General features: G+C 45.9%; 1 long non-coding RNA gene across 1 annotated transcript; it reads left to right on the plus strand.

Annotated features, from left to right (window-relative positions):
* The first annotated feature begins 1,244 nt into the window (after positions 1–1,244).
* On the plus strand, positions 1,245–14,536 carry LOC142564368 (uncharacterized). The gene is made up of 3 exons (XR_012824568.1): positions 1,245–1,402; positions 14,142–14,314; positions 14,454–14,536. It is a non-coding gene; the product is annotated as an uncharacterized LOC142564368 (long non-coding RNA).
* The last annotated feature ends 12,144 nt before the right edge of the window (positions 14,537–26,680 follow it).

Below are 26,680 nucleotides of genomic sequence, written 5' to 3' on the forward strand. Positions count from 1 at the left end.
GGTGGTGATTACAGAGGTTTAGCAGGGTTTTCCTTGAAACAAAATATACAGTGGGGTGCTATTTCCGATTGTGGTTGGCAAGGAAATTGCCGCTTCGTATGTTTACCGATGACAGGGTTTCATGAGTCGCGGATGGCATTGGGATACGGACTATGCTGCACGAGAAATCTGAATTATACGTGAGATGCAACAACAAACCCAATTTCGTCAAAAACAAGGAAGTGACAAGACATGCTCATTCCATAAAACCGTATATTTTCTTACGCATTCTGTATAAGACAAGTCTAATTAACTTTACCTTGCCCTACCAAATGCGAGCGTCCTGGTTTGCTCGTATGGTTGAACGACCGGAAAGTAAAAGGGTTTTCTTGCGTGCAATCCACGAACCTGAACCAGTTTTTCATTAAAGTGATTTATACGATCGCTGTTCATTTATCCCGACATTCATGAAGTGGCTTCTTTGATTGTATTTGCAGCATGTTAACATTCGAAACAAAAAGCAATATGCAAATTAATGAGTCATTAAAAAAGCAGAGTGTCATACTTTGTTCTCCGAAACAACTGGTAATCATAAAATACTGAAGAAGGTCGCCTGTTGTTGTCATTGGCTGTTGCCATTGGGTGCAACGTTATTTCATAGTAAGGAAAAATAAATACTGAAGCTCAGCTAACTCCAAAATCCGAAATATTGCATTTTATTCATATTGACGTTCCCCTCAAAAGAAAATTCATTCTTTATCGGCAACTATTCAGAGTAAAGCAAAAGCACTAAATCATACAAAAACTTGACAAAGAATAGCACGGGTGGGCAAGCCATGTCTCTCTTGTCCCCGTGTTTCTGCGCCTTCTAACATTCAGTATTAGGAACTCAGTGCTCCCTTCAGTTGATAGTCGGTGTTCGCGTTGTCCACCTCTCTTCTCTTGTGTACTGTCTGCACGCCTCACCTTTTTTGCATAATGAATACTTACCAAGTAGCTAAGCCTTCTGTCGCTACCAGGAGGAAGCTCTCTAAACGACACGACTTGTAAAGCATGCAGAAGGTCATTCAGCTAGCATAAGTTCAAATGAATTTGCGTTATTTCTTTTTATGCATACGCGCTCTCTAAGATCTGCGGCGTGAAAGGTTTCTGCAAGCTCTAAGGGGAACTGACGTATTGTTTGCGAAGGCTGGCTTGCTAGGCGCGAACTTGACGCCAGCAGAGCATCATCTGAATATATTAGACCCGTTACATGTCGCAAAAACACTACGTTTCCACAGCTTGGGAAGGCGCGCACCTATCCGTCGCAGCGATGTATCTTATATTACTCGCCGCGCTTGGAGTTACTTTCCCACGTATAGAAGCAACATATGCTATCTGGAACAATTCACAGAGACTGGCAAAATACCAGGACTCATGGGCGGTAAATGTTGATTTTTTATCATTCTATATAGTTTGGTATTTAACATGTGGAGACAGGAGTTCCCCTAGTGATGTCTACAAAATGGGTATGTGTTACCTGGATGAAAAGTAGATCTTCGTGCATAGCCATCTCTGCATATTATACTCTTATGTTTAGCAAAGTTGCAAACACGTGTTCTTTCATTTATTTTTATTCAGTATTTTATACAGGGCATAACTGCCAGTCTTCCCCCCATGCTTAGGCTGGGAGCGGCGTTCAGACGTCGTTACGTTCGCTTATTGCGAAGCACTGTATATTCATCATCATCATCATCATCCTGGTTACGCCCACTGCAGGGCACAGGCCTCTCCCATACTTCTCCAACTACCCCGGTCATGTGCTAATTATGGCCGTGTTGTCCCCGCAAACTTCTTAATCTCATCCGCCCACCTAACTTGCTGCCGCCCTCTGCTACGCTTCCCTTCCCTTGCAATCCATTCCGTAACTCTTAATGACCCTCGGTTATCTTCCCTCCTCATTACGTGTCCTGCCCATGCCCCCCATATCTTTTTCTTGATTTCAACTAAGATATCATTAACTCGCGTTTGTTTCCTCACCCAGTTTGCTCTTTTCTTCTCTTAACGTTACACGTATCATTCTTCTTTCCATAGCTCGTTGCGTCGTCCACAATTTAAGCAGAACCCTTTTCGTAAGCCTCCAGGTTTCTGCCCCGTACGTGAGTACTGGTAAGACACAGCTGTTATAAACTTTTCTCTTGAGGGTAATGGCGACCTGCTGTTCATGATCTGAGAATGCCTGCCAAACACCCAGCCCATTCTTATTCTTCCATTTCCGTCTCATGATCCGCATCCGCAGTCACTACCTGTCCTAAGTAGATGTATTCCCTTACCACTTCCTGTGCCTTACTACCTACCGTAAACTGCTGTTTTCTTCCGAGACTCTTAAACATTACTTTACTTTTCTGCAGATTAATTTTTAGACCCACCCTCCGGCTTTGCCTCTCCAGGTCAGTGAGCATGCATTGCAGTTGGTCCCCTGAGTTACTAAGCAAGGCAATATCATCAGCAAATTCCAAGTTACTAAGGTATTCTCCATTAACTTTTATCCCCAATTCTTCCCAATCCAGGCCTCTGAATACCTCCTGTAAACACGCGGCGAATAGCATTGGAGAGATCGTATCTCCCTGCATGACGCCGTTCTTTATTGGGATTTTGTTGCTTTCTTTATGGAGGACTACGGTGGCTGTGGAGCCGCTATAGACATATAAAACTCAGAGTATATTCATACTATGAGCTTTGTCCTGGGCGTGATTATTTAAATTCTGCCCTGTGTGACTGCCATAAACATATGAAATATTGACAGCAGTTGGTTCTCGAAATGGCCTTGGCTTTTTGTGTAGGTGTAATAGGAATCTACATTAGGCCACTGGAGGGACTTTATATCCAGTATATAAGTTATTCTCTTATTTCCGTTTATTAAAAAGTAAGAGGATGAGTTCAAGAATAAGAATAGGCTTGCCTGTTACATGCTTTGCGTCTTCTCTTTGTCTTCAATCTCCCCAGTCATGGTCCTCTTTCTTGTTTTCAACGCTCATATGGTGAGCAATTGGCTACAAGAGTGTGCCTGAAGCAGTATTCCGTCTTTCTGTTAAATATACATTCTTTATTTTGTGTGTGCAAAAGTTCATGCCTAATAAGCTTGAACTATAAGCATAAAATAATAATAATAATAATAATGATAATAATAATAATAATAATAATAATAATAATAATAATAATAATAATAATAATAATAATAATAATAATAATAATAATAATAATAATAATAATAATAATAATAATAATAATAATGTTTATTGTCATCAAAAATACAAAACAACATAAACAGGCCCGCCTAAGCCTAAGTTGGCTTGTGGGACCATGCCTATGAATTTGATACACATGGAGAAAAAGAAAAAAAAATACATAAATTGATGAGACATGTAGAATCAATAAAGCGAATGAGAAAAAATGAAGAAAAACAAAATAACATTTGTTCACGCTACTTAAAACGAAGGAAGATGAAGTAAATTTTATGACGCAGAAATCTTTTGGGGGTTAATTTAACCATTGCTGCCTTAACATGTCTTTCAGCGTGCTTTTTGATGTCGCATTAAAAATTTCGTCTGGTAATTTGTTAAACATATCCGGCACATATGCGCAGCATCTGGCGGTACCGTACCTTGTGGCTGAACGACGAACTACATGACTGACATGTTGTCTACGTTCTCTTGCGGTGGCACTTTATTGTATGGGGAATTCAAAAAATGTTTCACGACAACGGTTTCTATGAACAACGAATGAGAATTCGGTATACCATGTTCACGGACGTTATTTGCAGCTTTTACTGTTGGGGAAGTGTAGGCAACATTTTTAACAATATTTTTTATAATCCTGTAGACCCTGCATCTCCAACAATCTCAACAGAAGCCGAAGTCTAATGCCACATCTCAACACGCTGTAACCAAGTGGATGCACAATAATCTTTTTTACAGACAAGGGTGGATAACTTTTTATATTAACCAAGAGCCAAGCTACAGACATCAGTTTAGAACAAATCAGTGATAAATGATGTTGCCACGATGAGTTACAATTGAAATGGGTTCCGAGATATTTTACGCAGTAAACGTATGGGATAGGCACACATTTGCAAGAAACACAGTTTGGCTCAAGTAAGTGGAGAGGCGTGTTAATTACAGTATTCTTGTGTGGATGGCCAAAACAAACAAATTGTGCTTTTTGGGCCTTAACAATTCCATTAGCAAACAAAAGCATTGCCTTGTGCATGTCATTTTGAAACATTTCAGAGAACATTTTGTACGAAAGATGTTTTGCCAGTAACACAGTGTCGTCCGCATACTGGAACACGGAATATTTGGAAATTGCCAAAGGAAAGTCATTAACAAAAATATTAAACAACAATGGCGATAGAATTGACCCCTTAGGAGCTGCAGCTTTCAACGACAGCTTTAAACTGAAAACGCCCTTATCACAGGTAGCGACCCCTTGAAATCTTTTGCTCGACCAGTTTTTGAGAAGGTTGTAAAAAGGCCCACGAAGTACCCAAAAGTGCAGTTTACTTAACAAGATTTGATGATTCAGTGTGCCAAACGCTTCCGCTACATATAAGAACAGCGGACGCATGGAAAGATTGTGATCGAATGCCGAGAATAGTTCATCTGAACATTCCTCAAGCAGAGCCACAGTACCACGCCCTGAAACAAAGCCAAACTGTCGATCAATCAGGATGGAAAATTTGTCAAGAAAAGACATAGTGTGGAAAATAAATTTTTCTAAGGCCTGAGCAATAACCGGCAATATAGAAATTGGTCCATAGTTCTCACTACTATCTTTCTTCGCTGACTTGTGTACTGGTAAAACAACTGCAGTTCTTAGGCATTATGGAATTTCACCATCTTTCAAAAGACCATTCAATGCAAGATAATATCTGACATCGCATTGAAATTCCTTTTGATAGTGTGTAAAGAAATGTCATCATACCCAGTGGGCTTGTTGGGACGGAAACTGTAAATAATTTCTTCCAGGTCACCCTTCAAAATTATCGGAAGAAAAGCTGACGCAGATACGGATTTCCATAACCACCGAGTGTTTGTGGATGGAGAGGCAGCTCTTTGGGACGGTCTAAAAAAAGTGCCCGTTGAAAGCGTCAGCCACTGCTGTGGGAGGTTGAGGAAAAGCACTGAATACTGACCGTTTATTGGAACCCACTCCTCCGAGATTATTTATGAAAGACCAAGTTTCGCTTAGATCTTTTGAAAAGTGTTGGAAATTATAAAAGAAGTAATAGCGTTTTGCGCCACGCAGAAGAGCAGCAACTCTATTCCTTCCCGACTTGTATTCTAAGCGCAGTGCTTGGTTTCTGTATTTTCTTCTGCAGCATTTCCACAAGGTGTCTCGATACGAACTGGAAGCAAGAATTTCCGTGTTCATCCAGCAGTGACCTTTTTCTTATCGGCTTGTCTATCAGCCGTGTGCAACGTAGTTCCGTTTTTTTTTCAGTTGCGTACAGATCCTTTCCTACCCTTCGACCCGCGAATTTTCTTTGGTTAAGGATGACCAGTAAAACAATCTGCTAAGCTTATCACACATGGAGTGATTAACAATAGGGACAAGGCATTTGTGTGGCGTAGAGGCTGTTTCAACCGACGGCGCTGCAGACACGTCTGGTAATACAAGACGGCGTGCTACAAAGAAGTGGACCGCCAAACTTTGTAGAATAGTACATGACCTAAACCAACAGCTGGCAGCTCTGACCGCTATGTGATCTAAACGAGATTTCATTAGGCTATTATTACCTAATTCGGCTCTAGTAACGAGTTCCAATTGTACAGTACAGAACATAAGCCGACAACGTAGATAAATGATCACAAACATTGAATTTTACAGGGTCAAGTCTCCGATCAAGCAGAATTGGCCCGCTGAACCCCACTTACTCGGGGTTTCATCAAGCTCTACAGGAAATCGTGAAAGGCTGCATGGGGGTGGTCGATAAATCGATAAGTTATGGACAGAAAATGACCTTTTACAAACTTTATCCATCATAGATTCGGAATGTACAAAAGATTACCGCATATAGCATACCCTCTTGCAGTCCGACAGACCCTCCCTTCCTCCAGAGTGGGCCGTCATTGTCATACATGTGTATCTTAGGGTAATGACCTTTAGGTTGAGAGGGAAAATCCACCATCACTACATTAAACAAAGTGGGCGACTGCTCCTGCCTTTGACGCTCCAACTTTGCTATCACTCGCGGCTTAGTGTAGACCCGACGCTCAATGTAAATTCCCACTTTGAGAAACAACTTTGTAAGAATGAGAGCATCATGAGTCACTCCACTGCGCTGGACTTTGGAAATCACCGACGAATGTGGGGCAGAGTACAACGCCTTTTTAGCTTCTACTACCACGAGTATCTGTGAGTCACATGTGGTTGGAGTATCTGGCACGTCTTTGTAGAGCGTCAGTACTCAATCTTAGGTACAGAGGTGGCTTATAAGCCAGGTCTGTGCGTAGTGGCAGGAGTCACGCGTCTCGAGGTGCCGTCACATGTGTTAAATACCACCATCTCAATAGAGTTGCACAGGTTCGGTGCGAAAGATATTGGATGAATCTCGATGAGCTGTGGGACAAGTTTTGTGGGTTTTAGGATTGTGACCACTCGAGATTTTCTTCATTAAGTTGGGATTGTGCCTTGCTCCCGCACTTCATTGATCCAACTGTGCAAATTTTCGTTGTGCTCAACCTGAAGATTTGTCGAAGGGGACTGAAGCTTATGCTGTCAGACTTAAAGCTACAGTTTTGTCTAGACATTTTGTAGGGCCGCAAGGAGCCCGGACATGGTCAAAGAGGTCTACAGGGTTATTCCCACTCACTCTGTCTTCCGAAATACTTAGCCGTTTCTGAGCTTACCCGACGAGGAAATCCGTCCATCCATTTGTCTGTCATGTAAGACGAATCACTTAAAGAAATTAGTGTACAAATGAAAATAAGTCCTGAAGGAAGGATTTCTTTGTTTAACGTTGGCGGGCGAGTTTCCAACGTACGACCTAGCGCTCAAAAGTCGAGTGTCTTACCCACTGGGCTAAACACTCATGCTTGCAGACGGTGAATATATCTGAACAATATGAATGTGTTATACCGGCAGTACAAAGCGAATGTAAAAAGAGAAGATACTTCTATCTTTACCGAAAGGTTCGGTGGTGGTGAAATAAAATGCCACATGTAGAGCCACCTGGACAATTTTCAACATAACGAACTTTCCTTGTTTGCGATAATTAAATGCTGAACGCGCCACATATCTTATGCCTTCCCATGGTCTGGGAATGCGTGTTCTCTTGGAGCGCTCCTTCACCTACCAACATGTCACCCACCTCTGAGGGCTCATGCGCTTCACGTTGTTCCACGCACAGAATACGCAGTCAATGAGTTCATAAGGATGATAACGAGCGATGAGGGACTATATGGGTCTCATTGCGGTCGATAATGGTTACAATAACCTTGTTACACACAGAAGCGAGCCGGGTCTTGGGATTAAAAGATCTTAAGTTGTCTATCCGCTTTCGTTCATAGATCACGAGGGCCTACTTTTGAGCTGGGCTGCAGCAAGGTTGCGCCTTGGCGAAGGTGCGGCGTGAAACCCTCCTGCATTAACTCTTCAGAAGCCTGAAGGCTTTCCGCCGAGAGATGTAGCAACTTTTTGTCTGAGGCAGGTTGTCCATGCATTGCGTTCACCTCAGTGTTGGCCAGGTCTAGAGTCCGCTGTGTTGTATGTGTAAGGTCGTTTCTTCCCGCGTTGTCTTCGTCGTAACCGCCGACTAGAGCCTGGCTGAATGAATTCCAGGACATGCCTTGTTACAGGTTTCTTGTGACGACGTACGATAGACTTCGTGTGCAGTTCTTCTTCTAGACCTGCCGACAACCCCGTCAAGCGTGGCGTAGGGTCTGGCCCCTCATACTGGCCGATACATGCAGAAAGTTCAGCATCGTTTAAAACGGCTACCAACTTTTTCGGTAGCGTTTCTGTACAAGTGGCAAAAGGATTAAAGTGGGCTTTTACGAGGGCTTGTGCCGTCTCTTTAAACAGTTGATCCGCATTCACTTGAAGCCAGTGAGTAACACAGAAACGTTTATATGGGCCGATTGCTTATGGATTTTCACATGGGTGTCGTGAGTGACTCCGGTGGACATACGTGTCAGCATAATTGCTACAGGACGCTTGTGGCGTCGTCTGTGGTTTGATTGCCTTGTTTTCTGTAATATAGGTGGTACTTGCATTCGGGGCTCTACGTTTTGCTAAATGAGGCGGCTTGCTTAACTTCAACTCTTTGTCGACTGCCTTCAGAGACTCTTGTTGCACAGAAGACTCCTTAGCTTGCGGCGCGCTTTTCTTCTGCTTAGTTGGAGCGTCCGTTGAGGCATAGCACGGTCTCCGAATGCCTTCAATTCGCTTCGGGCAATCTGATGATCTAGGCACATACACACTGCTGCAGATCTTGCAATCCGGCATTACATCGTGGCAGTATGCTGCGGTATGCTCGTTGCAGCAGCTCTCACACCGCGACGATTGGTTATTCAGGCAGATATCCACCTTGTGTCGCAGTTAATTACAGTAGATACAGACGTTTAACTTTGGCTTCTAAGCCGCAAATACCAGGACACAGCTGTGATATGTTATTCTTCCTGGCAAAGGCGGTTCCTAAATGTTATAAGGTCGCTACTACTGTTGAGACCCAAAGCTTGTGCTTCGACGATGACGTGGTTGTTACGACGATGACGTGATTGTGCAGTAAAATCTGACTCATCAGAACACAAATCAATCGCGTTGATAATTCTTAGGTGCTTGCCATATTTGATAGCTCCACATGCGCGCAGAGTGCGCATGTTCTCCTCGCTGAGGACATCGACCTCTAGAAAAATTGGTGAAAGTGTTTGTATGAGAGGTAACCGCAATTGCGTTCGACCGAATCAATATACACCATCAGTCGCGTCATTCCTCCAGAGGCTTTCCCGCTGTACTGGCAAGTGGTGCAACATAACTGCTTGTCGGCCTAGTTGGTGCTTGCTGAAAGACATGTTTTTTGTCGCAATTGAGCACTCACAAAAGAAAGACACATAAAGACAACACAGGCGGCACTTCCAACTGATTTATTTTGGGCTGTGACCCAAGAATATATATATATATACATACACGCATGCGCTGGCTGTTCACAGATCTACGCTACCCAGCGGTCAAACAATCTAGTTTCTGATTTATAGAGCACGATAGATGTATCACTAATGCAATTTGTTCCTTTCTTTTTTATATAGTAGGCTTCCATCAGCTCACGTGCGGTTTGAAATCTACTTCTGCCAAGAATCCTAATCTCAGAACACCGTGGTTTGCACATGCAGGCCTTGCAGAGCGCAGGCAAATGTGCCACGCCATCTTTCATTAGATTTAGTTCGTGTTCCCTGGCTCGTTCATTTATGCAGCGTCCAGCCTGTCCTATATAGGACTTGCCGCACTCAAGGGGAATTTCGTACACCACGCCTGTAGCACATCTCCCATAGGACGTGCTATGCTTCTTGCCGCAGCCTTGCGAACCGGTCTCGTCGCGTGTGGTTTTCGAACAGAGTCGACCCAGTTTGACGGCGGCAGAAAAGGCAATGGGTACACCATACCGGCCTGCCACCTTCTTGAGGTTTGCAGAGATCATAACCTAGTTATTTTGGAAGCAGACAAAGAGGGGTGTTTCGTGGTACTTCCTAGAGGATTGTACAATGACAAAGCCGCAGAGGCTGTAAACAAAAACTTTGTACAGATTAAGAAATCTGAATCAAAAGTAAAGAGCAAAGTTGTCAGGCTGTGTAAGGAGTTCAGCTTAGACAAGTTGTCCAATGATATTAACAATCTGAGAGCTACAGCGCTAAACATATTTTTGAGTGCAAAGACGCACAAGCCCAATGTGCCGTTTAGGCGCATCGTGAGCGAACGTGGAACGTGGCAATTGTTACTTAGTAGGCGCATTCTAAAGGTGCTAAAAACTGTTTAAGTAAATGATCCTTTCTCGACAGGCAATTTACAAGACATAGTGCATTTTCAAAGAAACAAACAATCCATAGGCAATGAATTTTCTGTGGATGTTGAGGATCTGTTTTATTCAATTCCACATCATGCACTTTTTGTTACCGTAAAGATGTGTATAGAAGAAAGTGGCATCATAGCTTTTCAAAATGCAGCTGGTGTTACGCTTGAGGACTTTTTAAGATTATTGGAAGCCTATCTTAATAGTACCTTTATTTCCTTTGACAAACAGCTTTTATTGCAAAAACGCGGCATTTGCATTGGTTCGTGTATTGCGCCACTGCTGTGAAACATATTCTTATCTAGTGTTGAACGACGGCTCGAAGAGGCTTTTAAACGGGACAGCACTTTAAACATTTAAAAAGTTTTTAGATACATAGACGACTTCTTAATCTTTTTTAACAGACAAGGCTCATTGAAGCGCTGCGATGATATTTTAAACATTTTTAGGGACAATGGTAAAGGGCTTTCCTTTACGCATGAAGTGTCACAGCGTAACACCCTGCAATTTTTAGATTTAAGATTAACCTTTCATGATGGACAAGCCTGTTGGCAATATTTCCCACGTGCCAAGAAAGGGTTGCTGCCGTATAATTCATGCCATTCCAAAATTGTGAAGCGTGCAATTGCTATGCTTTGCCTGGAGTCTGCCCTCGAAAAATTATGTACACAAACGATGCAGGCCTCGTTCAATAATCAGATTAAGAGACTGAAAGAAGCACGGTTCCCTGACTCGTTGGTGACCTCAGTCACTGAAAGCCTGTTACGGAAAGTTAAAGGTACCAGCGCCACAAGGGAGGAAGAAAGAACCAGAACCGTAAGACCTGCAGTAATTCCTTATGTTCATAAGGTTTCCCATAACCTCAAGAAGGTGGCAGGCCGGTATGGTGTACCTATTGCCTTTTCTGCCCCCGTCAAACTGGGTCGACTCTGTTCGAAAACCACACGCGACGAGACCGGCTCGCAAGGCTGTGGCAAGAAGCATCGCACGTCCTATAGGAGATGTGCTACAGGCGTGGTGTACGAAATTCTCCTTGAGTGCGGCAAGTCCTATATAGGACAGACTGGACGCTGCATAATTGAACGAGCCAGGGAACACGAACTAAATCTAATGAAAGATGGCGTGGCACATTCACCTGCGCACTGCAAGGCCTGCTTGTGCAAACCACGGTTTTCTGAGATTAGGATTCTTGGCAGAAGTAGATTTCAAACCGCACGTGAGCTGATGGAAGCCTACTATATATAAAAGAAAGGAACAAATTGCATTAGTGATACATCTATCGTGCTCTATAAATCAGAAACTAGATTGTTTGACCGCTGGGTAGCGTAGATCTGTGAACAGCCAGCGCATGCGTGTATATATATATATATATATATATATATATATATATATATATATATATATATATATTCTTGGGTCACAGCCCAAAATAAATCAGTTGGAAGTGCCGCCTGTGTTGTCTTTATGTGTCTTTCTTTTCTGAGTGTTCAATTGCGGCAAAAAAACATGTCTTTTGGCAATTGGTATATATGTTTGAAGGCGTACAAAACCGTAGCTTCATTAGAGCTGCTTCAAATGCAACGCTTTCGCCAGTTGTGGAGGACACGACTGCACGACTGCAGTGAAGCGAACCGACCAATCATACTTCAAAGAGGGAATGTGAAAACATTCTCAACCTCAACCTCGACCTGTTGTCATTCTTACAGATTCAAAATCTGCCCTTCAAACGTTAGAGCACGGGTTCCCTACTGATGCCTTATGTCTTAGCTCCCTACACTCGGTGCACAATCTCCATATCAAAGGCTTCTCCACATGCTTCCGATTGGTGCCCGCGCACCTAGGTATCATAGGCAACGAGATGGTGGGCAGCCTCGCCCATAGAGCGCTGTCTGGGAATACATTGAGAAAAGTGCCTCAGGAGGACAAGAGAACCTTCAGAGAAGCGGTATTGTGCCACTTCAATTCTTTGTGGAGCTCACCTCAAGCCATGTGTGACCAAAGGCCTCAAAAGAAACCAAACCACTTTATTGCTCGCATTCGCACGGTCTCTGCTCGTACCCCTGCGTGGATGTATAAGACTGGCCTGGCGTTGTCTCCTTTATATTCAACGTGTAATGTGTGCAGTGACATAGAATATTAACTTATGTGCTGTACTGTGTATAACGCGGAAGGGAGTGTGTTAGTCGGGTCCCTCAAGAAGACAGGAATTCCTAACAGTTCTCTTCAGGACATTGTTTTCCCGCGCGGGAACGAGTTGTGTAGGAAGGAGGTTTCTCGTCTTCTTTTAAATTACCTGCAGGACACGGATTTGGCCTCCATATGGTGACCTTAGGAGTGACTATGTGTAGTTGTGAGGTCTGCATCTGATTTATGTGATTTATGTATTTTCAGTGTCGCTACGGTGCAGCAATTGCCGGCAGTAACTGCAAGGCTAATCCCACCAGTAACCTACAACCACTCAACTCAACTCAATATATGTTTGAAGGGGAGTGAAGCCTAATATGTGGTCTCGCAGGTTGTGCTGCACAGGCACCGTGTACTTTACTGCGTACCTGTCAACATTCTTCTTTATTTTCGGCGGCTTTTGTATCACTTGGTCTGATGACGCACTTGTCTTTTCCATTACCACCACTCACCCCTCCGTATAGGTTACTGCTGTCCATTTGCCGTGGACCGCGTCGACATCGATGTTTAGTTCTCGAGAGATCCACAACGCATGCAGTTAGCTTGACCTCTGGCGGTCCGGAGCTCGACTCTCGCCTGCGCGAGCAGCACACTCTAGACCAGCCGTGGCTCAGCATACTGATGTCACCACTGTCCTTGTCCTATTTACCACTGTCTTGCAAAGTAAGGTACTTCACTTAATAGTTTTCTTCTCTTGTTGGGATGAGTCTCATGAAGATTAAGATGGGTTGCTCAGATTCTTGGACATATTAGAATCCTGGCTCTCACTGTACTGGAGGCTTGGCATGCCAGAAGAACTGTTGCAGCAGGATGCTACAGCGCTCCGGCTTTTGTGACCTGGCTGTGGTTTTCAGAACGAGTAGCAATAACAGACGTTCCCGTACCGTCCGGCATCATGATAACGTGTGAAAGAGTGTCGTTTACAGAAGGACGTTGACTGGCCCCAATGCCATTACCGGCTGTACATATAAAGCGAATAGCTTTCTGTGGCTCTTTCTCTCGTTTTTGCAATGGTCGGTGGTTGATTGTTGACGATGGGCGAACTTTCACCAATGATCCATAGGCCCTTATGCAAAGAGCGGGCACTCTCGCGCAAACGGCGTACTGAGCACGTTAGTCCACAAACGGCCACTATACTGTAACTTTTTGAGGTACACGTGCTTTTCCAAGAGAGTTTGGTCCATCTAAAGTTCATATGCGGTGGTGGAGCACTTGGGAAAGACCACCCTCCTATAGGCCTACTGTCCTGTGCCCCTGTAGCGGCCGCCCTTCTGGAGGGTGAGTAGGCTGGAAAAGACGGTACCAGCGGCCTTCCCCAATGGCACTCGCGCCACTGAATAACGCGTACATATAATGGATCAACAATACGTAGAGCCGCCTATACTACCGCTACACAAGCGTTGTTTTAGGGCTATGTCTCCGTGCGATTGCGTAACGAAAGAAGAGACGTGCCTTAAATATTCTGACTGCAAGGAATGTACGCCTTCAAACATTTCCCTCCGTTAATAAAGCGAATATATCATTAATACGATGTTATCGACAGATGCTGATAATAATAGCTGCCGCGGGAAAGACGATGAAGTGTCCTGAACTTTGGCGAGAGCGAGTGTTGTTCTCGAGCTCTTGATGCCGTGTAATTACAATGTAAATAATCTCTTTTTTCGGTGTCTATCAATACTTGACCTTTCAAGACTCTTTCGTTTCCATTGGCAATCTTTGTCGATGATTGCTGCTTATTTCATTTTGTATCTCATTCGCCAACCACCTCGCGTAAGTACAATCTTGTAAGGGACAAATGACCACATTATTCAATTTATGTTCTTCCGAGATCTCTGAAGTAGGGTGAAAACAACATGCACTATTTTAGTTACCACCCTGAATAACGAGCAATGCGTGGTGCCCAGACTGTATAAAAAGTTCTTGCTCATTTCAGGCCCTTAACAGGTCCAGCACAGACATATACTACCAAACGAATGCGACTATGTTGTTACCGGCTTTCTACGGCGGCAAAGGAAATAAGACCTGCTGGAGCGAGCAGATAAAACACCTAAATGAAAGCCAAAAATACGGTGAACGTGTATTTCATTATTGGGACACAAAGAGCGTGTGAGTGTTTTTGGGCTTTCCTACCACGCTAGCCTCCCTCGACCGACAATGTTCTTGAACCCCGGATAAAAGTTAAGGCATTGCGAAAGAAGCTTTGCCCACGGACATTCTCATAAAACCTATGTTACGTATATTTCAGGTCTGAAGCTGAAGATGAAGTAACAAGCGTCTCTGCGTTGGGTTATAGTACTACGAATGCACTGCAATATCAATTCATAAGAGGTAAGTGATTCAGCCACGTCTACAATGAAGTGGTTTCAGCGACATTAATATGAGACATTGACACGTGTACTTATCTTTATCTAGCGACCACGTTTCGCCGCTTAACAACTGTAATCGCACAGCGAGGGACACGCCTGCGTGTATCCGACGTTTCTGGAAAGTTATCGATGCTTCTACCCGGCTGTCTGTTGTCGCCGAACCTTGTGTTATCTGATTTCATGGCGTAACGCGAATGGTGTAGAACTTTGTGGAAGGCACGCGGATTAGTCTGGAACATTCGACGACCGCTCTATAAAAGCCGTCGCGCTTGACCCGCTGATCAGATTTACGACGATCGCCGACTGTGTTCGCCGCTCTCGTTGTGCTTTAAGGCCAGAATACATGGAGCGAACTTTCACGACGAAGTTCGGGCGGCAGAAAATCTGCCGCGGCGCAACGCCGTATTTTCGTCGGGCTGCGCTACATGGAAGCGAAGACAGGCCGGCCGCCGCCGGCGAGTCGCTGCGTTGTTATCAGTGTGGCTAGACGAGGCAAATGCGCTGTCTTGAAACACTTGACAAAAAAAACTTTAACGACAATTATTATCGCTTTTGAATTACGGAACACTCTAAAAACGCGTAAAATTTTGTTTAGAAATGATTTCTAGTCTTTTTTATGTGTTTGAGACATTCATGTGCCGATGTAGCTTAAAGAAAGCGGCGATGCTATGCGCTGTGGCAGTGGCAACACTGGCCGGGTAAACAACTTTCGGCTCCTCCAACTCCGCGGCGCTGTTCTGTGGCTCAACGCGCGCGCGGCCGAAGCAAGCAGACCGGAAAGTAGCGCACCTGAGCTTGTCTAACCATGGCTGTTATTAACTTGTTAAATTCCAGCCGCGCCGCTTTGGATGCCATGAATACGAAAAGCGGGAGACCGGCGTGAACGATAGAGCGGGATCGGGATACACGGACAAGCGGGGAAGCCTAGCCGGAAGTCGGGGCGGATAGTGAGACCTGATTGGCTCGCTTTGGGGCGCCGCTCGTTTGCCGCTTCCGGTATCGTCGCCGCCCGACGAACTTTTCTGCGCCAGCTGGATCGGCGGCGAACGACGTTTTCTCCGCCGCCGCGCGTCGCGCGTACGCCGCCGGGCGTCGAACGCCGGCTATTCGTCGCATATTCGCTCCATGTATTCTGGCCTTTAAGTGTAGCCGGTTTTGTGGGCACAGGTTCGCCCAATAAAAGCTAGTTTTTGCCTTCCACAGTATTGCTACTGTGTTCTTTGACGTCACGACCACGTGACAGTATTGTTGTTTTAATATGAGGACCTTTTTATAGTGCAATGTGCCATCTTTATGGTAGACCTGTTCAATGCAAAAAAAAATTAATAATAACAGGTGAATACACGCGCCGAAATCACCTAATCAATCCTGTCGTACTTGAACAAACTGCGCTTCCAAGGTTCCACGCTGCCACTGAGGAAGCGATAGCACAGCAGTGATCTGCTGTTCGTAATTATGCTGATCGTTATCTTAAATGATCGCGTCTATTGCTTTTGATAGTGCAAGCTACACCGATCGCTGGCGCCTATTTCGAAACCAACGCCTGTCACTCTCAGTATTCTGCCACTTTCTCAAGGAGCAGGTAACGTGTGGCCCTTGACGTGCAAGCGCGTGCGTCAAGCGGAATCTCTACAGTCTAGCGTTACAATGTAGCCAGCGTGTTTCGTGAGGTTCGGCCCGTTTAGACGACGCCGATGCGGTAGCAGAACGTGTCATATCTTACGCAGGTGTCGCTACAGTCACCGGGCAATTCGCATTGCGGCTGATTCAGCCTCCCACGACACCTGTGTACGCCAGCCGCTTCGATGACATCCAAAACGAAGTGCTATTCTGATTAGTAACAGACGTGTATTTATTTGATGGCTTGCTTGAACCCTATTTTGGTCGAACTTGATACGCAAAGTTTTGCCAGATTTACGGCAGTTTCCGAAAGGAAAGCCCAGACGCCAGAAGTGCGCTACAGACCGGTCATGACACCGCATGCAAAGTTGTGTATTTACATGCGGAATAGGTAAACGCTTCAATCAAGATAAACGCTCGCTAGAAGGCACTGTGAATGCACAGCGTTTCCTTCAAGATACGATTCATCCACTCGCTAATCCCTGTGAGCGGGCGCTGCTGTCAGTATGAAAAGCTAGTGTGTCCGTTGCAACGCACTAGCTTTGCTAGCCTGCAGCGTGCTCACCTACAGTTCAAACGCGTAGTAGAGAACACGGGCAGTTTAAGAAAAAAATTTTTGCAAATACAATGTACTTTGGAAGTAGGTTTATGTGAAGCTTCCACGAGCCTGTAAACTCAAATGGGGCATTGTGACAAGAGGCGCGCTGCAGATTTCAGGGCGAACGCGTGCCTCAGTTCTGTTGTAATTCAGTACAAGTTGACAGACACAAAAACTCGAGTATGCTGCCAGTGGCACTCAGGCCCACAGAGTTGCTCTCGTGGTTATACATTGCACCTGCTTCGCCCATCCAAGAAACATCCTTCAAAAGTGCGCATTTGTTTGTTCGCACGCGTAACTTAGCTCACAATCTCTAAAATATTCATAATTTTTACAACCCATCCCTTTCCCCTTTCCTCCATATGGCTAATACCAAGGAATGATGAAACGTATCTAAACAGCAAAATAAAAATTTCAAGCGTGTAAGCGTGTTCCTAAGCCACCATCATGGATCTGGAAAGAAGGTGGAACTTTTGTACAGCATTCAAACGCGTTGAATAAGAAGATACGACATACTTGACCTACTAGAAAAGCGCCCCAGCGCCCCAGTAGAATGAAAGATGTGCAGCAAAAGGCCGTGACGAATGTTTTCCGTGATTTATATGTGCATCGTCAGCTCGAAGTTTGTGTTGTCACTTCCGTTAATTACTGCTACGCGACGGCTTAGCGCGTGAAGCGTCTCAGACCCCTGGCTTGTATGTCACTTAAGTGGGTCTCAATTGGCCGTGTTCATTCCGAGAGTGCGATGGCGAGACGTTTTCCCGGCCTTCAGCTGATTCCCCTGATAGGAGTGGAATAAGTTTGGTACGCGTTGAGCAAGCCGACCAAGCCTACTGGATCAGAGTCTGCCAATTGTCAGCGCCAAGCCTTCTGCAGCAGGTCTACTAATGAGGTCAATCAAAAAGTGGTTAGGGATTGTAAGCTGTGGCTTTCCATCTGGCGAGCTTGTGTCGTTCACCTCTCGCACCACCATCGCGGGGGCAATGTGGGTGGTCTGCTCACTTTGCCCTTTCCATGGTCGTATCAGGTGTTTGCCGCGTGCTTTTTGGTGATCTTCGTTTCTGGGAGACGGTTTGTTGCGACGACTACATCTCACTTAAGTGGCCGATTATGAAGTGACCGGTTACTCTAGCTTCAAATCAGTTACCATAATTTTGATTGAGATCGCCACCTCTTGTGCTTCAGACTGCTTGCGCCTCTGACAACATACACTTGGCTCCCATAATGATGAAGCTATGGGCTGTAAAGCAAGCTTTAAAAATGCTAAATGATTTTCTGTACCTGAAATTAGTATACCTTATTTCCTCACCAACAAGCAACTCACGGCGATAGACAGTGACGACGGAGCGGTCCACTTGACTTGCTAAGCTATACGCCATGCTAGCGCAGGCCAGCTACCACGTTTAGACGCCCCAGCCTGCATAAGCGAGCGACGTCTTTCATTCAAATAACTCTAGACTCGGAGCCACGCACCCAGAACCAGAGCCCTAACAGTGGCCAGATGGTTAGAGCACCGGCCTTTTATGCTGGAGGAACTGGGTTTGAAACTAAGCATCAGAAAACGAATTGGCAGAATTTTTGGCAGAGCCTATTGTGCATGGTCGTTTTTTCTCACTGGTGTCCATAGCCACACAAAGTAACCTGTGGCGCACCTGACTGGTAGATGTTATGTGTCGTAGCAAGCCCGAGCATGATCATGCGGTGAAAAAATTCTCAGCCGTGCAAGTGGACGGGCTTCTTTGGCGCCACACAAAATCTGCCCGACAGAAGCATCTTCGTTAGAAAAAAGTGAAGCATGGCCTCAAGGTTATTTTGAGTATGACAAGAGTAGCGGAAAAAAGGGCGCATATACTGTGAATTCATATTTGGCAGTGCTGTAGGCATTCGTGACCAAACGTAACCCGGAATCCTTGTTCCCAAATACATTAAAATCATGTTCATAAGAGTATGATTGACAGAGTCCTGTAAGCTGTTTGTCTATGGCTTGTAAAACTTGGAAATACGAAACTGATATACACAAAATCGTATTAAATTTACCGTGATGTCAGCGATGATTTGCAGCGCTGACCCAGCACACGAGGGGCTCCGTGAAGGAGCAAATCGAATGCATTCGAAACTACGAAACTTCAGATGCTATGGCTGAGCCAAGTGCCTCTCTTTCAGCACAATGTTTCAAGTAATCCAAGCGTATCATTGCCTAGTGGATATCGGTGGAAGATCGGGGAAGAGACCAAGGCAACTAAACGAATTTTCGGAAATGAGGACAGTGGCCTAACCGGTTGCAGTGTATTTGCAGGAACCGTATTCGGTTGTGTGAGGTGCTGGCAGACATAACAGCTAAAGACGTCCTGCTTGCTTTTTTTTCAACAATCCAGGCCAATGAAACGCTGTCATAAGCAATGAAGAGTTCGCATTGCTCAAAGTTTGCTGGAGTATCACATAAGCCAAATGGCATGACATTAAACTCAAAAACTATGATAGCAGGATCAAAACCGGTCTTTTTACTGTGAGATATGTGCATCCCCATCTCCCTGTATCCGGACCCGAGTTCAACCGACGAAAGCTATGAGGCGGAGTGAAGGAAGCAAAAAGTATCGTCAAAGAATGGTAATGAATACACGCCTTTCTTTGTCACGGTGTTGTATTGGCGGTAGTCGACACAAGCTGTCCTGGAGTTGTCTTTTTGCTTAACAAGTATAGAAAGAGCTGCCAAAAGAGTGCATGACTCCTGCATGAGGCCCTGCTGCAGTACGTCGTTGACTGGTTTGGCGATCACTTGTCTTTTTGTGAAAGATTTGCGGCAGGATCGTGGACCTATCAGCGAGGTTTCCCTGTACTGATGTGGTGGTGCATACGGGCTTGTGGCGACATCCAAGAACGTTCTGTTTTCGCAAAAGGCTGAAGTGTAGGAAGCGTGCACATCTAGGAGAACATTTTGTTCGGAAGACGACTTCTTTGACAGACCTCGCAAGTGAGCCAAATAGCTGGCCATTGTTCTACTGATGTATGAAGACATTGTAACCAATCGCACATGAACTGTGACTTGCTCATCAATTGTTACCAACTGATGCCTAGTATGCACAACAGCAGATTTCATAGGAGCATTGACATACCACAATATAGCACGCCTATCGAGAGCTTGTGGCACTGAGGAACCGACACACTCATCTCAATCGTGTTATTATGGTTTCACTCGTTGTGGCCGCTGAAGGATCCTATCCGTACGCGTGAAGAACGCACCTCAACGAACGTGGCTGTGCAGCCAGGCAGAAACACATTATGATACAGCCAAATAGGCGGTTGCGGTTGGCAACGTTATCCTTATTAGATTGTCTTCAGACCCTCAGTCTAGCGTATTCCAGTAATCACAAAAGAGATCTGCGGCCAAAACAGAATAATTAGTTGGGTGCACCAATACAGTGAATTTAGCACTGAAACTGTCCACCAATTGTGGCCGAAATCGAAATACCACAAACAGGGCACAACATTCCTCCTATAGCTCCACTAGAAGTTTCTTTGTGATCCAACTAGAACATAGCTTTCTGTCCTAGTTGGTAATACCACTGTTGCCGCAGAAGATGGGCTGCAAATGGCGAGGGTATGTCGTCGAGCACAGAAGTCGCATACGCCGAAAAATGTGGCGCCTCCTGTGGGAAGCTACAATAGCGCGCAATATGTCCTCGGAGAACAAACGCCCATCCACACTGCTAGGTCATGGTATAAACTAATGGTAGCATGCCTACGTGGATTTGGGTAGCATACACCACAAACGTGTCGCGGCGCCTGGTAGAATTACGCAAAAACACGTCGTCGCATTCTGTAATACTCAGTAGAATCATGTCGGTCTCGGGAGGACTGTGAGCGACTATGTAGGATGTCTCCGAAAGTCCATTTTTTTTTCAACTGCACGTTTTCAGATGGTGGTCGACGTGGATGTGACGTTCTCGCGACTAACATGGCGGTGTTTCGGCAATGCACTCGTCAAACGCGACCTAGTGACCACTGTCTAGTTCCTGCAGTCGTGCTAACTCCTCTTAAACTACTCGACGCAGGATGGATTCAATGTCAAAGCAGGCGGCGACGTCCATACTTGGAACTCTCTTGAGGTCGCCCAAGCACCTAACATTCAGAAGAATCCATCGGATCTTCAGGGCCTCAAATCCGCAACATTGCAGCCTTAATTATTAAGCATTGTTCAGGCTTTCAAATGTAATTTTAAATTTTAAACATCTTCCGTGATGCCTTTTATCACATGTCCCACTTCCCTTTCGTCGGATAAATTCGCGTTTACAATTCCTCTAATCTTCAATATTTCTTCAATATAGATTACGCACATTTCGCCCGACAACTCGGCTCTGTGCAAGAGTGCGTGTTTGGCTTTGTTCAGAAATTGAAAGCCTGCTTTGAAGACTTGAGTCCTAAATAGAACAAAGTTTTTCAAGTGACCAGAGCCTGTTTCCTCCACTCAAACCAATATAGAGCTGTACTGGTGAGCAAATGTGGAACGTTCACGCACTCTGCTGGTGCAGTCCATTCATTATACGGTTAACTCTCACTGTGGCTCACTCAATCATGCACGTCTTCATCTGTTTGTCATATGTGCGTTGTTCCGCAGTCAAGTAGCTAGAATGTTTGGCTCTCTAGCAGACTTCAATAGCCTCTTCGGCATTGTTCGTTGACTTGCTTCTTTGGGTGCCAGCAATGATCCTTCGTTAAGGTTTAGTCCGGCCAGACACGTCCTTTTTCGGAAATCTCGTAGGGCTCGGTAGTCCAGGGCATCCAGTATTAGCGTGTAAACTTCACAGTTCGTATGGAAGCAATATATTTATTGACTCTGTGGAAGAATGATTACAGAAAACATCGTACACTGCCAGGAACAGACGATAACGAAGCCGTCGTGTCGCTCTTTATACGTTACATCGGCATGGCACGCACGCACGCACGCACGCACGCACACACGCACACACACGCACACGCACACTCTTCTGGCGCTCTTGGTCATTTGAAGTAAAGCCAGCGCGAGATCGCGATACTCTTCAGTATGTCTGGCTGTGGCAGAAATACGCGCACACTAAGATGCATCCGTCTTATACGGAAGGATTTTGGCGATTGTGTGCGACGGGTGCCGGCCGTACAATAAGAAATAGGATGAAAAGGCAGTGATGCTCAGAGTAGCGGTATTGCAGGCGTAGGTTGCGAAGGGTAGAATGGCATCCCAATTTGTGTGGGTGGAGGCTACGTACATAGCGATCATATCGCTGAACTTAGGGTTAAACCATTCCGTGATGTCACTGGTCTGTGGATGGTAAGCAACAGTGGTGCGGTGCACAATGTGGCACTCTGAGGATAGCTTCGACGACTTCCAGCAGCAAGGCACGTGCGCGATTGTTGAGCAACTCCTGTGGTGGACCATGACGCAGTATCAACCGGCGAAGTAGCAAGGAGGCAACATCGGGCACTGTAGCCGCTGGGAGGGCGGAAGTTTCGGCGTATCGCGTGAGGTCGATCGGTTACCAGAGAATGTCTGGTTAAGTGGTCCACACAAATCAATGCCTATGCGCCTGAATGGCCGGGTAGGACAAGGTAACGGTTGCAGACTGGCTAGTGGGAGGCGCTGTGAAGATTTAGAGCGCGGACAATAGGGCTATGAGCAATTGAACTTCTGAACGTTGCTGTAAATCCCGTGCCAGTAGCACCGCTGTCGAATGCGCTGGTAACTTGTGCATACACCCAAGGGTGCACACTGTGGACCAGAGTGGGAAGACGCACTTATTTCAAAATTCAGGCTGCGGGGTACCACTAGCAACCACTGGCAGCCATCGGTGGTTAATTGCGTCGGTGGTGCAGGTCGTCGCGAAATGCGAAATGATGGGCTGGACGACACAACGAACGAGTGGTTGGTTGTGCCGAAGGGTCACAGAGCAAGTCTATCAGCGAGGCGATGCAGTGGTCCTTGCGGTGTTCGGAAGCGATGGTGCGAAGGTTGATGGAAGAAACGATAAACTGGGATACGGAGCCGCGGGCATTGTCGCCGGGCAAGGGAGGGCGCGAGAGGGTGTCGGCGTCAGAGTGCTGGCGGCCGCAACGGTAGAGCATGCGAATATCGTATTCCTGCAGGGGAAGTGCCCAACAGGCAAGGTGGCCTGAGGGGTCCTTCAACGACAAGAACAACGTGCGTGGCGGTTCGTGACGACGCCAAATGGGTGGCCACACAAATATCACCTGAACTTAGTAAGAGGCCAGCTGATCAGCAAAGATTCTTTTTGGGTGACGGTGTAGTTACCCTTGGATTTCGTAAGCGTGAGATTTACTTGCATAATCCAAAACATAATCAGAAAAAGTGTGTTTGCGGTGCGCAACGACTGCGCCGAGGCCAACTTCTCTGGCATCAGTGCTCGCCTTTGCAGGGGCGGTCGTCTCGTAGTGACGCAAAATTGGAGGTAACGGTCAGCAAACGGTGCAGGATTGGAAACGCCTCATCGCACTCTGACGACCACGAAGTGAGCGGCCCGCTGCTTGCAAGGAGCTTCCTCAGAAGCTATGTGATGGTGGCGGAAATTCTAATGAAGCTTCTAAAGTAGGAACACAGACCTACAAAAGTGCGCAGGTCTTTGACGGATGTAGTAATGTGCGATTCGGCAACGGTATGAAGTTCGCTGGATTGAGGAGATTTCCATGCTTGACATGGAAATGCCAAGCATGGGACCTAGAATGGTCATGGAACATGGAACAAGCATGGAACCTAGCATGGTCAGCTGCCGAGCTGCAAGTCGGCACTTGTTTAAATTTAGTTGTAGTTCGGAGTTGGATGACCAGCTGTGGGCCGTCCGGCAAGCCGAAGATTCCGCCAGAGGCCAAAGACTTCAAGCCGCCCCCCCCACCTGAGGCCACCATAACCAAAACTGATGAACCATTATTTTTAATAAAGTTCATTTTCTTCTTTTAGGCAGGCGTTTCTAATGCATGTGAAAACACGCCGGAGACGTTGAAGCTGTGTGGGGAAATCTGGATCAAAAATAATGACGTCGTCAAGGTAAAACAAGCATGCATACAATTTCAAGCTGCGCAGAACGGTCTCCATCATGCGCTCAAAACTTGCGGGCGCATTACAACATCCCAAGGGCATGCCGGTATATTCATACAAGCTGTCGGGCGTGAAAAAGATGTCTTCGGTCGATCGCCGTCTGCCATGCGCACCTGCCAATACTGTCGCGTGGTGTTGACGTTCAAGAACACAGTAGCAATACTGTGAAAGACAAAACTAACTTTTATTGGGTGAACCTGTGCCCACAAAAACAGGCTACACCTATAGCACAACGATAGCGGCGAACACGGTCGGCGATCGTCGAAAACCTGATCAGCGGGTCAAGCGCGTCAGCTTTTATAGAGCAGTCATCGAATGTTCCAGACTAATCGTTCGGACCCGCGTGCGTTCCACAAAGTTCTACGCAATTCGCGTCACGCGATGAAATCAGATAACACAAGGCGGCAACAGACAGCCGGGCAGAAGCATCGATAACTTTCCAGAAACTTCGGATACATGCAGGCACGTCCCGCGCTGTGCGATTACATTTGTTAGGCGGCGAAACGTGGTCGCCCGATAAAGATAAGTACACGTGTCAATACCGCGAGTGCCAATCGAGAGATGAAAAGAATTCCACTGCTTGTAGGGCGTCAGTGGCATCGTCTATTAACGGTAGCGGGTAAACGTGCTTGCGAGTAATGATGTTGAGACATCAAAAATCGACACACAACCGTACAGAACCGTCCTTTTCCGCAAAAACGTCAAGTGATGCCCATGGACTGTTCGAAGGTCGAATCACTTTGCTCCTAGACATGTTCACTTCATTTTAAATACATGACGTTTTGCGGCAGACACGTGATTCGCGTGTTGCCGCAGTGGCGGTTGGGAGAGAGTGTCGATGCCATACGTAACAATGGACGTCCGGCCCAGGGACGTACGGTCCACCCATTCGCTGTTGCAGGTTCTAATCGTGGCACAGGAGGAGTTGTACAGGGCGGCTGGTAGAATGGTTGCGAGACGGGCTTCATTCGGTGTCTGGACACGACGCCGGCGTAGCTGAGAAGCGCACGGATCTGTGTGGGTCGGGTGACGACGTCTGTGGAGCTGAGGGGTCCAACCGTAGGAACGTTTTGGCAGAGCTCAGACAAAGCCACAACGATCTCTTGCTATACATAACGGTGGCATGATCTATCGCCAAGTGAATGAAATTATTTCACGACCCGTATCCTACTATGCCACTGACTGTGTACATGGTGATGAGGTCGAAAGGTTGTTCCAGAGGTGGCAGACACCATTGATCGCAATGGTGTCTGGCAGATATGTATCGCAATGACAGACATATGTAGAAACTTTCAGAATTTCTGGCCAGTAATATTGCTGTGAAAGCTTTCGCAAGATTTCCTTTACTCCAACATGGGCCAAACCGGCTGCGGGAATTTTCGAGAAGTCACAGTTGGAGGGCGAGAAGGACACATACTTCCTTAGTTCCCTTTCTGGGACAATGGTGCGGCCATTTTCGATCGTATGTTTGCGATGTCCACGGTCTTCTCGATGGGCTTGAAACTCTGGTATGGAAATGAGTTGCTACGACAGGACTACAAGAAAACGCTTCTGTGTCGATGTTATCGCTGCCTTTCATGAGCTGGATGTAGACATCGTATATCCATAGCTTTAGGGACAGCATAAATAGGTTACCCTGCAAATGTTTATGTTCTTGAGCCATTGTAAGGCAGCATGGTCCGTTATGACGGCAAAAGACTGCATGCAGGTAGCAACGCCACTTGTCGACAGCGTCAATTAGGGCGATGCATTCGAGCTCCGTTATTGCATTATTATATTCGTGATTCAGCAATTTCCATAAACAACAAGCCAGAGGAGGTGGATGTCCTTGCTTACATGATTGTTTCACCACAGCTGATATGTTTTCAGTTTCATAGTTTTTCAGTGTATGATATTCTCAGTACTACCTCTCCGGCTAAACGTTTATTTCATTAAACGTATTTTCACGTTGAACCTCCCATTCACATTGCGTGCCCTTGCGTAGCTCTCCCGTAAGACGATTAACGATATTGCTTTGCCCAAGATAGTCAATAGAATTCTGGTCAAATGACACTTGGTGAGGTTTAGCCTAATCATCTCGCTATTCCGGGCTTCGAGAAAGCTTGCAATTGACGTAAGTGCTTCAAAAACGTGTTGAGTGGACGTTTTTTGCGCTTATAGAGCATTAGCAAATTCTGCGGTTTTAAGGGGCAAAGCCACGATATGATTATAAGGCATGTCGTGCTAGGGCACCACGGGTTAATTTATGCAACGTGGAGCTCTTCAGCGTGCACCAAATGCACAGCACACGGGCGTCTTGGCATTTCGTCTCCATCAAAATGGATCGTCACGCAGATATTTGAATTGCTGCCTTCGGGCTTAGCAGCGCATTGCCAGAGCCATTGCCCACCGCAGCGGGTTTGCACCCATACAGCGTTATGAGTGTTGAAAGAAACGGTATTCATGGAATGCCATCGTGCCGCCCACATTTTCTGAATAAATTAGGTCAACGATACTCGTTATCTAGAAACATCAGCACTTGCAGAGTACCTTCTTGAAAGTTTTGAGGAAGGTTTTAGCTCCGACAATAACCGTCATAAGGTAACCGGTGCTTGCAGCTAGAGGACTGGTGATAAGAAGAATATTCAAACTTGCCTGCTTTGGCAAAGCATGTCATCCAGGCAGGCCTAACATAGTCTATGTGTCAGAGCACGAATGCTTGGAAGTGCGATGGATCTTGAGAAGTAAGCGTGTTCATAGCCAGCTTGATAACAACACCAGCTTCTAGCACATCTACAAAGGTCTAGGCGGAACCAGTCTTCATA

The sequence above is a fragment of the Dermacentor variabilis genome, chromosome 11 (assembly GCF_050947875.1).
Source record: "Dermacentor variabilis isolate Ectoservices chromosome 11, ASM5094787v1, whole genome shotgun sequence".
In the NCBI taxonomy this organism is placed as follows: domain Eukaryota; kingdom Metazoa; phylum Arthropoda; class Arachnida; order Ixodida; family Ixodidae; genus Dermacentor; species Dermacentor variabilis.